Below are 13377 nucleotides of genomic sequence, written 5' to 3' on the forward strand. Positions count from 1 at the left end.
GCCCTTGATTTAAATTTGAACTCTCTACAACTTCAGACTGTTTGTCGGCCTGATTCAGACTCAGACTTAAATTCTGACTTTCTCTTTGACTTGTTTCCAGTACATTTGATGTAGGATATGCTACTGGCATTCTACTTGTATCAAAACTATCTGATGAGTCAGAATAATCGAATCATTCCAACCTTCAACTCCTTCCACGTCTGTAGGTAAAATGTGATTAATGTGAAAAAAATCTAACCTGTCCATAATCAAACATCTGGACCAAATATGTGCAAGGACCACATATCTTCATCACTCTTCCTGGTAATCACTTTAATAATTTATGATGATGGTTCTTCACTCTCACCTTCTGATTTAATTTCACACTTCTCTCTTTTACTCTACCTCTATCATGATTCTCTTTCTTTCTTAATTGTTTCTACCAATTGGCTTTTAACCTCCTTGAATGCTGTGTCGCATTCATCTGACCACTTCCAATTGACCTGTTTTTGCAATAGTTCATTCAGTGTATGTAACACTGTAGCCAAATTTTTTAGGAACTTCCCATAATAGTTCAAAAGACCCAAAAATGATCGAAGTTCAGTGACATTTTTGGGAGTGGGTGCATTTCTGATTGCATCCAGCTTTCCCTTGGTTGGATGCAAACCATCTTTGTCTACACTGTACCCTAAGTGCCCTAAGGGCCAGCCCACACTACGATATGTGTACGTACTAGGTCCGTGCAGCAGAGCTAGTCTCCAGTCGTCTTGGCTAATCCTTGCTGCTGGACCAAGACCTAGCTCTGTCAAGCCCGTGTGGTGGCTGGTGTGCAACGGCCACCACACATTAATAAAATCCATGCACAGGCATCCTCCACCCTTCAAAATGTAATTTGGGATCTGGAATATTAGTTCGGGCTCTGCAACATTGAAACACCTGTGAACTCATCCCTTTTTGGCGTGGAGTAAGTCATCCTCACTTCGAGGGACTGTCTATGATGATGATGATTCTAAGTACTCCACTGAGTTTTGAAATAACTCACACTTGCGAGCAGTTACTCTTACTCTGTGCTTCTCTAGCCGTTTGAGGACTTCATTCAATATGTTATTATGAATTTGCCTATTTGGTGCTGAAATTAATATGTCATCTAAATAACATACTACCCCTTCAATACCTTGCAAAATCTGCTTCATCACCCCTTGGAATATGGCACGAGCGGAAGACACTCCAAATGGTAGCCTATTAAATTGATATAGGCCTAGATGATTATTTATAGTCAAGCATGACTTGGACTCCTCATCTAGTTCAAGTTGTAAGTAGGCATTCGTAGGATCGTAGGATGCATGAGAAGATCTGACCTCCTGTCAGTGTTGTGAACAAATCTTCTACATTTGGTAATGTATTGGGGAGATTACCCTCTAGAACCTCGTTTACCATTTCTTTATAATCACCACACAACCTTACCTTACCATCGGACTCAGGTACAACAACAATGGATGTAGCCCAATTACATAGATCTATCTTAGAGATAATGGTCTCAGTCTCTAGTCTTTTGAGTTCTTGCTCAACTTTATTCTTGAGTGCATATGATACGGGGCGTGGCTTGCATAAAACTGGTCCAGCGTCCTTCTGTACCCTGATACCTTGAAGCCTTGGATCGGACTATCTGTTTCACAGAACACCTTCAGATGCTTCTTGATGACATCATCCTTTGATGCAAATCTCGTTACAACACGAAAAATCTCACTCCAATCCAGCTTCAGTGATCCCAACCAATTTCTTCCTGGTAAGGCAGGCTTGTTTCCTGCCACTACTGAGAGGCAAGCTCTGAAATTGAACCTTGTATTTCAGCAGTACAGTGATACGACCTACCATAGGAATGTTCTCTCCCGAGTAGCCTCGCAGCTCTATCTTGGCTTTCTCCAATGGGAAATCATGCAATTTGTTGAGGTATAGCGATTCCAGTACTACACTCACGGATGCACCAGTGTCGATTTCCATGGGTATCTTGGTTCCTGCAACATCTACGTGAATGATGATACTTTTCGAATCACTGTTAGTTACCCTCGTGCTCCTGATGATGTGTAGCTCTAAAATCTCCTCATCCTTTTGTTTTCTTCCATGTTATGTAGTCTCTGGGGATTTCTACTTATAGCTTTGAAAGTTGGTTTACCCTTCAGTCGGCATGCCTTCGCAAGATGCCCAGTTTTCCTGCAGAAGAAACACTCTGCCTTCACATATGGACAACTTTGAGCAATGTGTTGCCCCAGGCACTGACAGCAGGACTTCAATGCTCTGTTACCATTGCCAGTTGCTGAGACCTTGGGGCCGAACTGCCTTTTATTTTTAACTTGCAGGTGATTCACCTCGGTTGTCTGATGACTGGAAATAGTACGAAATCCTCGGGAATATTGGTTGGCAATGTCCATTGACATAGCTGTGTGACAAGTTAAATCCAAAGTCAATTTAGGAGTTGTCAATAACTTTTTCTGATCGCATAATTTTTCATCCCACAATCAAAGTGGCCATGGAATGCTCGGTCCTGAAAGTTTGCGAAATTACAGTGAATAGAAAGCTTTTTTAATGCTACCATGTACTCACTGATACTTTCATCGGTTAACTGATCTTGTATTCTGAAACGATAACGTTCAGCAATTTCCAGGGGCTCAGGACTGTAGTGCTGTTCAAAATCTGCTTAAGAGATGTGTCCTTTGGCTTGACAGGCACAAGCACATTTTTCAGGGTTTCATACACCTCAGGCCCTGCTTCAGTTAAGAAAATAGCCCGTTGTCTTTCCAACACCACCCTTTATGGTTTTCATCATTGGGGACTTCGATGATATTATTTGCAGTGAAAAATATTTCTAGCCACTCCACATATGCTCCAAAACTTTCACGATCGCATTGAAACTCCCCCAAGCGCCCGATTATTCCCATAGGTGCGGCCATCTGGACTCTGGCAGTTCAGCCAAGTGTGCTTGTAATTTACCTTGGATTTTTAGCTATTAATCAAAACAGAGAACATAAGAACATATGAAATAGGAGCAGGAGTAGGCCATACAGCCCCTCGAGCCTGCTCCGCCATTTAATATGATCATGGCTGATCCGATCATGGACTCAGGTCCACTTCCCTGTCCACTCCCCATTACCCCTTATCGTTTAAGAAACTGTCTATTTCTGTCTTAAATTTATTCAATGTCCCAATTTCCACAGCTCTCTGAGGCAGCGAATTCCACAGATTTACAACCCTCTGAGAGAAGAAATTTCTCCTCATCTCAGTTTTAAATGGGCGGCTCCTTATTCTAAGATTATGCCCTCTAGTTCTAGTCTCCCCCATCAGTGGAAACATCCTCTCTGCATCCATCCTGTCAAGCCCCCTCATAATCTTATACGTTACGATAAGATCACCTCTCATTCTTCTGAATTCCAATGAGTAGAAGCCCAACCTACTCAATCTTTCCTCATAAGTCAACCCCCTCATCTCCGGAATCAACCTAGTGAAACTTCTCTGAACTGTCTCCAAAGCAAGTATATCCTTTCGTAAACATGGAAACCAAAACTGCATGCAGTATTCCAGGTGTGGCTTCACCAATACCCTGTATAGCTGTAGTAAGGCTTCCCTGCTTTTATACTCCATCGCCTTTGCAATAAAGGCCAAGATTCCATTTGCCTTCCTGATCACTTGCTGCACCTGCATACTATCCTTTTGTGTTTCATGCACAAGTACCCCCAGGTCCCGCTGTACTGCGGCACTTTGCAATCTTTCTCCATTTAAATAATAACTTGCTCTTTGATTTTTTTTCTGCCAAAGTGCATGACCTCACACTTTCCAACATTATACTCCATCTGCCAAATTTTTGCCCACTCACTTAGCCTGTCTATGGCTTTTTGCAGATTTTTTGTGTCCTCCTCACACATTGCTTTTCCTCCCATCTTTGTATCATCAATAAATAGTTGGGGTCCCAGCACTGATCCCTGCAGCACCCCACTAGTTACTGATTGCCAACCAGAGAATGAACCGATTATCCCGACGCTGTGTTTTCTGTTAGTTAGCCAATCCTCTATCCATGCGAATATATTACCCCTAACCCCATGAACGTTTATCTTGTACAATAACCTTTTATGTGGGCCCTTGTCAAATGCCTTCTGGAAGTCCAAATACACCACATCCACTGGTTCCCCTTTATCCACCCTGTTCGTTACATCCTCAAAGAATTTCAGCAAATTTGTCAAACATGACTTCCCCTTTATAAATCCATGCTGACTCTGCCTGACCGAATTTTGCTTTTCCAAATGTCCTGCTACTACTTCTTTAATAATGGACTCCAACATATTCCTAACCACAGATGTTAGGTTAACTGGTCTATAGTTTCTTGCTTTTTGTGTGCCTCCAATCTACTGGGACCTCCCCAGAATCCAGGGAAATTTGGTAAATTACAACCAATGCATCCACAAACCCCGCCGCTACTTCTCTTAAGAACCTAGGATGCAAGCCATCAGGTCCAGGGGATTTATCTGCGTTTAGTCCCATTATCTTACTGAGTACCACCTCCTTTGTGATTGTGATTGTGTTAAGTTCTTCCCCCCCACCCTATAGCCCCTTGACTATCCACTGTTGGGATATTGTTTGTGTCCTCTACCATAAAGACTGATACAAAATATTTGTTCAGAGTTTCTGCCATCTCCATGTTCCCCATTACTAATTCCCCGGTCTCGTCCTCTAAGAGACCAACATTTACTTTAGCCACTCTTTTCCTTTTTATATACCTATAGAAACTCTTGCTATCTGTTTTTATATTTCACGCTAGTTTACTTTCATAGTCTATCTTCACTTTATAATCATTTTTTTAGTCATTCTTTGCTGACTTTTAAAAGCTTCCCAATCTTCTGTCATCCCACTAGTTTTGGCCACTATGTATGCCCTTGTTTTTAATTGGATACCGTCCTTTATTTCTTTAGTTAGCCACGGATGGCTATCATTTCTCTTACACCCTTTCCTTCTCACTGGAATATATTTTTCTTGTGAGTTGTGAAATATCTCCTTAAATGTACACCACTGTTCATCAACCGTCCTACACTTTTATCTATTTTCTCAGTCCACTTTACCCAACTCTGCCCTCATACCTTCATAGACTCCTTTATTTAAGCTTAGTACACTGGTTAGAGATCCAACTTTCTCACCCTCCATCTGAATTTGAAATTCAACCATGCTATGATCACTCATTCCAAGGGGATCCTTTGCTAGGAGATTGTTTATTAATCCTGTCTCATTAAACCAGACCAGATCCAAGATAGCCTGCCCCCTGGTTGGTTCCATTACATACTGCTCAAGGAACCCATCCCTTATGCACTCTATGAACTCTTCCTCAAGGCTCTCTGTCAGAAGGCTGAATCATCCACCAACAAAAATTTCAGCTTTGTTATGTGATTATCCCATTCTCGTTGCCAAATGTTATGTTTTCGGTACAACCTTACAAACATACAGGCTCGAAGATGGCGGATAACTTCAGAAACCCCTGTCAGGTGACCTGAACAGTTTATTGTTGTAAACAGCAATGACTGCAATGCCACAGTAGTACACTGGGTGGAGCTATATATATTACAGTAATAAGGAGCATGAACCCTGGCTAATTTTCCTCTTCCCTAGCCTGGAGCACAACTGTAGCATTCCTATCCCCATCCTAGCTGTGATCAGTTAACTCCACGCAAGGCATGGAATCGAACGTTCTTAGTCTATGTGGCTGAATTCCACACACTTTATCAACTGTGCTATTGTGGAGCTTTGTATGCTTTATTTCGCACAGGCAACAATGTGTCGTGCAGTTCATAAATTTACAAATTCCGATGTTGGGAGGGGCTGGAATCTGTGTTTATTTTAATGTATTGTTCACTTATAGGAAAGCAAATCATAATTCACTCTAGGTTTCAGACTCTTTCCAGTCGCTAAGGAACCCTTGAGACATTATTCAATGTCTAATTTTCAGTTGTTTTGTTTTATATATATATTTGGCGTAATATGAACAGAGATGCAACTAATGGTACTTTTATATAAGAGATCTCATAGTAGCAAACTGCAGCCAAATGAATATAATTTAGCACCCATTGGTTACTTAAGTGTTGCAATCACCAAGAAAGTGACTTCTAGAAGTTGAAGGAGCCAGACATGACTTTTGACTTTACTTTCTCACTGCTATAAATCTCCTCATGCACTGTGGCAGGCTGGCTTACTGTACAGTTTGTAGATTCTTTTATTAACACCTTTCATTCCCCAGATTTGATCAGTCGACAAGAGAAGCCACAATGCCAGCAAATGGTTGTAAAACAGTTCAGTTGTGGGACTGGGCAGGAAAGGGAAGCTTGGGATAGTTGGGCTCGACAGGCCCCAATGCCTTTGACTGGGATTTTGAGGCAAATTTTCCGCTCCTTTGCACTCCGTTTTTTGCCCCGGAGCGATGGCAATGGCGGTGGTGAGGTCTTCTGGGCGGGCAGTCAGTCTCCAGCATCCAGTGGGGGTTTACGGGGCTGTTTTTTCAGCGGCACGGAGCAACACCACCCGGAAGAGCTGCGCCGGTGTGCAATGTCCCTGGTTGTGACACCGGTGTGCTTTTTGACTCCCGCCTGACCCATATGCCCCACAGTGACCACCTGGGAAATCAGGCGGGGAACTTATACCGACTGCAGAGAGGTAAGTAATGGACTCCTAAACATCTATTATTGACCTACATCTTTGACTTTTTAACAACCTTTAGAAACTTTTTAAACTGGGGAAACTTCTATAACCTATTATTGATTTACATCTTAGACTTTTTAACAACTCTTAGAAACTTTTAAAATAAATTGGGAATCTTTATCAACCTTTAACTTTTAAAATAACTTTGGAAGTCACCTTCCTAATGCCTGCCCCCCAACCTAGCCTTGGGCTATCTACCATCAATGGCGCTACTCGGTGCTGAGCTTGCGGCCAACACTTCGCCATAGGCAATTAGGCTTACAGAGCTGTGCCTGGTCTCCAGTTGTCTTGGACCCCCTTGCCACTGGACCAAGACCTTGCTCAGCTCAGCCCGTGTGGTTGCCGGTGTGTAGCGGCCACCCCACGTTAAAAGAACTCACGCCCAGGTATCTTCCACTTCATCAGTCTGAAGTTCGGGACCTGGAACATCAGGACCCTCATGGACAATCCCAACAGCAACAGGCCAGAACACCGCACCGCGATAGTTGCCCGGGAACTCAGACACTTTGACATTGACATCGCCGGCCTAAGCAAGACCCGGCGGGCAGGGGAAAGCCAATTGAAGGAACATGGTGGAGGTTACATCTTCTTCTGGAAAGGGAAACCAGAGGCAGAACGCTGCCTTCATGGAGTCAGCTTTGCCGTCAAGAATGAGCTGGTCGACCACCTCAAAGACTCCCCCTGTGGGGTTAGCGAATGCATAATGACTCTTCGTATTACCCTATCCCGGAACCAACGCGCCACAGTTATCAGTGCATACGCCCCTACACTCGATACAACGGATGAGGCTAAAGAAGGTTTTTATTCCAAACTCGAGACATCCTTGTCCCGCGTCCCCACGGGCGACAAATTGATCCGCCTAGGTGACTTTAATGCCAGGGTCGGCAAAGATACATCCCTCTGGGGCGGCGTGATTGGCAGAGGGGGATAAGGAAAGCCAACTCCAGCGGTACCCTACTCCTGACAAAATGTCTAGAACATGAGCTCCTCATCACCAACACCCTGTTCCACCAGAGGGACAAATACAAGACTTCATGGCAATACCCTCACTCCAAACATTGGCACCTGCTTGACTATGTCATCGTCCGAGCCAGGGATCGCAAGGATGTGCGCATCACCCGTGCCATGACAGGAGCTGATGACTGCTGGACGGACCACTGCCTAATCCGATCCATCATCAATATTAATGTAGCCCCAAAGCAGTGAGGACAGCAGAAGTAGTTCCACAAAAAAGTTAATGCCGGGGCATTTAGACACCCAGCTAAGAGAGCCCTATACAGCCAGCGCCTCACATTAATCTGGCATGCCTTGATGACCCTGAGATGATGAATGCCCACAGCGCTTGGTCTGCCCTCCAGGCCTCTATAATCAGTGTCTGTGAAGAGACACTTGGTCACTCAACCAGAAAACACCGGGACTGGTTTGATGAAAATGATCAGGAGATCGAAGAACTAATCGATCGTAAGCGCAAAGCATTTCTGAGCCTCAAGCAACAACCCAACTCGGGAGCTGCAAAGCAACATCACAGATGGCTCAAGGCTCAGGTCCAAGAAAAAACCCGGGACCTAAAGAACAGGTGGTGGATGGAGAAAGCACAGGAGATACAACAACTGGCCGACAGCCACGATATGCGAGGATTCTTCGCTGCAGTCAAGGCCACCTATGGTCCAAACTCCCAAGGCCCCACCCCACTCCTGGCCAAGGACTGGGAAGCACTCATCAAGGACACCGAGGCTGTCAGGGCCCGATGGAGGAGCACTTTGAAGATCTCCTCAATCGAGACTCTGCCTTTGACTTGAATGTTCTCGACTCCATCCCGCAGCATGTGACCCGCCACCAACTCAGTGAAACTCCAACGTTGCACGAGGTAGACAAAGCCATAAAACAGCTCAAGAATAAAAAGGCTACGGGTGCAGATGGAATTCCTGCTGAGGCGCTAAAGTATGGTGGAGAGGCGCTGTTGGCGCGGATAGATGACCTTATCTCTGTCATCTGGAGGGAGGAGAGCATGCCGGGAGATCTCAGAGATGCAGTGATTGTGATAATTTTTTTAAAAGGGGACAAGTCCGACTGTGGCAACTATAGGGGAATCACCCTGCTATCAGCCACTGGGAAAGCTGTCGCTAGAGTTCTCCTCAATCGTCTTCTCCCTGTGGCCGAGGAGCTCCTCCCAGAATCACAGTGCGGATTTCTTCCCCAACGGGGCACAACGGACATGATCTTTGCAGTGCGACAGTTGCAGCAAAAATGCAGGGAGCAGCGCCAGCCCTTATACATGGCCTTTTTCGATCTTACAAAGGCCTTTGACACTGTCAACCGTGAGGGTCTATGGAGAGTTCTCCTCCGTTTCAGATGCCCCCAAAAGTTTGTCAACAACCTTCGCCTGCTTCAGGATGACATGCAGGCCGTGATCCTTACCAACGGATCCATTGCAGACCCAATCCATGTCCGGACCGGGGTCAAACAGGGCTGCGTCATCGATCCAACCCTCTTCTCAATCTTCCTCGCCGCCATGCTCCACCTCACACTCAACAAGCTCCCCGCTGGAGTGGAACTAAGCTACAGAACCAGTGGGAAGCTGTTTCACCTTCGCCTCCTCCAGGCCAGGTCCAAGATCACCCCAACCTCTGTCGTTGAGCTACAGTATGCGGACGACGCACATTCAGAGGCTGAACTTCAGGATATAGTCAATGTATTCACTGAGGCATATGAAAGCATGGGCCTTACGCTTAACATCCATAAGACAAAGGTCCTCCACCAGCCTGTCACTGCCGCACAGCACTGCCCTCCAATCATCAAGATCCACGGCGTGGCCCTCGACAACGTGGACCATTTCCCATATCTCGGGAGCCTCTTATCAACAAAGGCAGACATTGATGCGGAGATTCAACATCGCCTCCAGTGCGCCAGTGCAGCCTTTGGCCGCTTGAGGAAAAGAGTGTTTGAAGACCAGGCCCTCAAATCTACCACCAAGCTCATGGTCTACAGGGCTGTAGTAATACCCGCCCCCCTGTATGGCTCAGAGGCATGGACGATGTACAGAAGGCACCTCAAGTCGCTGGAGATATATCACCAACGATGTCTCCGCAAGATTCTGCAAATCCCCTGGGAGGACAGGCGCACCAACATCAGTGTCCTCGACCAGGCTAACATCCCCAGTATTGAAGCACTTGATCAGCTTCGCAGGCCACATAGTTCGCATGCCAGATAGGAGACTCCCTAAGCAAATGCTTTATGTGGAGCTCCTTCGTGGTAACTGAGCCAAAGGAGGACAGCGGAAACGTTATAAGGACACCCTCAAAGCCTCCCTGGTAAACCGCGACATCACCACTGACACCTAGGAGACCCTGACCGAAGACCGCCCGAGGTGGAGAAAGTGCATCCAGGAGGGCGTCGAGCTCTTCGATTCCCAACGCAAAGAGCGTGAAGAGGCCAAGCGCAGGCAGTGGAAGGAGCGCGCGGCAAACCAGCCCTACCGATCCCTTCCCCCGACGAATGTCTGTCCCACCTGTAACAGGGTCTGTGGCTCTCGTATTGGACTGTTCAGCCATCAAAGAACTCATGTTGGGAGTGGAAACAAGTCCTCCTCGATTCCGAGGGACTGCCTATGATGATGATGGGACTCCTAAGGTAAATGTGATTGTTTTTTCTTTTAATTTTTTTTGCGATTTATGTTGTGGTGGCATGGGCTATGTATTGGGAATGTTTTTGTGGGGGTTTTTTCCCGTTTTTTTTCTCACCAGGCATCTCTCAGAGCGCTCCTGGGTCGGCTCTTTAGCTCGGGATTGTCCCATGTTAACGCCCTAAGAGAGGAGTACAACGCCTCCCTTAGCGCTGTGCTCCAGACTCAGGGCCCAGCTGCCCAATTTTGCTGACTGAGGTGCAAACTGTGCCCGGGCACAAATTTGACCGCCCCGCCGCCATTCCCACCCCAAAATCATCAAAGCCGAAAATCCAGCTCCAAGCTCTTTTATCAATAGAACTGTTCCACCAGCAGGACAGCCCACTTTCAAAAGTAGCTTTCTGTCGGGTTTGTGTCTTCTGCCAAAGTCACGATTATTTTATGTATAAGATGTTTGGTTATTCCCTACAGAGATGAACCTTGTGTCTTCACTAACTTTATACTCCAAATCTACCATTATCGTGACGGTAAAATGAGCAAAAATGTGAATTTCATCGCTATACATTTTATGCTAGGAATGCACAGCAGCTCTATAACCTCAGGCTACCAGAAGTATATCAAGTTATTTGAAAGGTAGGCAACTGGCTATCCAAAAATTCTAATAGTGCAAACAGTTTTTTTTTTAACTCAATCAAGGCCTTGCTTGAAGTTACTGGACCTAAAATTCCGTGGGGCTCCTCCCGGTCTCTCATCTTACCACCAATGGGAGACAGTTGAAATGGCTTAAATGGCTGTAATCAGCCACTCACGCCATTTCCCAGAATTAAGTTGAGAGATCGTTTGAACCCTGGGGCCACAAATCATTGTACGAGTGAAAGGCTATCTTTCTGCTAGTTGATATCTATTTGATGGCAGGAGTTGTGGGAGACGATTTTCATCCATGTTTTAGGATGGGAACAGGATTAACACTTATCCTCTTAGGAACGCTCTTAGGAACATAGGAATTGCTAGATGGAAAATGATTTATCATCATCATCATAGGCGGTCCCTCAAACGAGGATGACTTGCTTCCACATGAGTTCACAGATGTTTCAATGAAGGACCCGATATTCCAGTCCTGAACTCCAATTGACTGGAGTGGAAGATGTCTGTGCGTGGATTTTTTTAACGTGTGGTGAAAGTTACTTCACACGGCTTGGTAGAGCTAAGCCTTATCCAGGATTAACCAGGACGACTGGAGACTTGCTCTGCTGCACGGACCTAATGTGCACACATATCGCAGTGTGGGTTGGCCCATGCTGCCCCTGAGCCCTCAGCTCTTCTGGGCCCCATACCCTCATTTGCCACACCTCCGCCATGATCTCTCACTGCTCCTCCGCCACAAACAATTGCTGCCCCTCCGCCACGATCTCTCACCGTTCCTCCACCACGATCTCTCGCCGCTCCTCCGCTACAAAAACATTTGCCGCACCTCCGCCACGATCTCTCACCGTTCCTCCACCACGATCTCTCACCGTTCCTCCACCACGATCTCTCGCTGCTCCTCCGCTACAAAAACATTTGCCGACCTCTGCCACGATCTCTCACCGTTCCTCCGCCATGATCTCTCGCTGCTACAAAATCATTTGCCGCATCTCCGCCACGATCTCTCATCGTTCCTCCGCCACGATCTCTCGCCGCTCCTCCGCTACAAAATCATTTGCCGCACCTCCGCCACGATCTCTCACCGTTCCTCCGCCACGATCTCTCACCGTTCCTCCCCCATGATCTCTCGCCGCTCTTCCGCCACGATCTCTCGCCGCTCCTCCGCTACAAACACATTTGCCGCATCTCCGCCACGATCTCTCGCCACACCTCCGCCACAATCTCTCGCCGCTCTTCCACCACAAACATTCGCCTCATCTCCGCCACGATCTCTCGCCACTCCTCCGCCACAAAAACATTGGCCTGGAACATTGTGGCCCCCCAACCTGCGAGAGAACATCTCCGCAGGTCGGGGACATAAAAGAGCTGGAGCGGCGGGCCCTGGAATAACGTGGTCCCCCGACCTGCGAGAGAACAGCTCCTGATGTTACTACAAATTTGGACTACAAGCTTTTCATCAGTGGTAGTTGTGGATTTCATTACTGTTTTAGTATCGAGCAGTTCCTTCATATTTCTCTCAAAAAATGAACAATGCTTGTCCTTATATATTTCATGCTTGGTAATTACATTTCTCTGTAAATTGGAGGGTTTCAAAAATTCATTGGACAGTACTTGTGTACAAATTACAAACTGCAGTTAAGGTATGTCTCAAATTTCCCATACAAATAAAACCGAAATTCAAGTAGCTGTCCTTAATTTTGCAGGGTTAATGGTGGCTTTATGTTTTTTACACACATCATCTCCTTGGTGTTCTCCAGCTCTTACGGTTGAACTTGATGAAGGAAGTTCTGTATCATCGCTCTGTGGGTTTTGTTCTTTTGAAGCTGATGGTCACATTAAAAATGTATCCATATCTAGTATTTGTGTGTTACAACAATTTTTCCTGTTCTTTGTAATTTATCTTGTTCCCTCTGAAATAGCTCTATTACACCTTGCGTAAAGCGAGAACGTATTACATAATCTGAGAACGTGTTAATTTCTGAGCTTTTCGCAAGTAATAAACTATATAAATGTTAGTTGTTTTTTTAAGTTTTTTGAAGACTGAATGGGAGTGTTTTAGGACTACTCACCCTCCCTTCTCACCTAATTCCAGGTCCACGTCGTCCATTTCAGAAACAGCACTTCCCTCTTATTACGATACCAAACCTCAAACGGGCAGATAAAGGCAGCAACTTGAATGAACAGCACCAGTAATGGCGGAGGCAGATGGTAAGAGAGAAATGAAGAAATTATCAGAGCCCTGAGCAACTTTATCCACCCGACCTCATTACAACAGCCCCTCTCTTTCCTCCCCCGCAAACCTTTCACAAGTAGCCGGCGGTATCTCAAAGGACATGAGCGCCCAGACTCGGTCGATCTGTCCCTCAGAGAAACACATGGCCATGAATATAAAAGCTCCAAGT

Source organism: Pristiophorus japonicus, chromosome 1 (assembly GCF_044704955.1).
Source record: "Pristiophorus japonicus isolate sPriJap1 chromosome 1, sPriJap1.hap1, whole genome shotgun sequence".
NCBI classification, from domain to species: domain Eukaryota; kingdom Metazoa; phylum Chordata; class Chondrichthyes; family Pristiophoridae; genus Pristiophorus; species Pristiophorus japonicus.